This window comes from Acanthisitta chloris, unplaced genomic scaffold (assembly GCF_000695815.1).
Source record: "Acanthisitta chloris isolate BGI_N310 unplaced genomic scaffold, ASM69581v1 scaffold16127, whole genome shotgun sequence".
NCBI classification, from domain to species: Eukaryota; Metazoa; Chordata; class Aves; order Passeriformes; family Acanthisittidae; genus Acanthisitta; species Acanthisitta chloris.
The window spans coordinates 12,368-12,602 of NW_008684431.1; the positions used below are offsets into that span (position 1 = coordinate 12,368).

At 55.3% G+C, this 235-nt stretch overlaps 1 protein-coding gene across 2 annotated transcripts in view; it reads right to left on the reverse strand.

Moving 5' to 3' along the window:
• Window positions 1-235, reverse strand: part of LOC103806632 (beta-arrestin-1) — an 11,153-nt gene that overhangs the window by 1,461 nt on the left and 9,457 nt on the right. The gene's annotated exons all lie outside the window — the stretch shown is intronic.

The following is a 235-nucleotide window of genomic DNA, read 5'->3' on the forward strand; positions in this document are numbered from 1 at the left end:
GGATAGGCCACAAAGCCGGACAAAACCGTGTATTATTCTCCATGATGCTGCTTAGCAGTTCTCATACCTCTTGCCTGAACTTGACCCCAGGGTGGGGGATCAGCATAGCCCCCACCAGGATGTAGGGGGGCATGAGGGGGAGAGCAGTATGGCAGAAACCTGCCTTTTAGCAGCTTAGGGGATTCAATTCCCTTGGGTTTAGGCTGCAGTGGCAGTGCCATGGGAACGGCGGGAG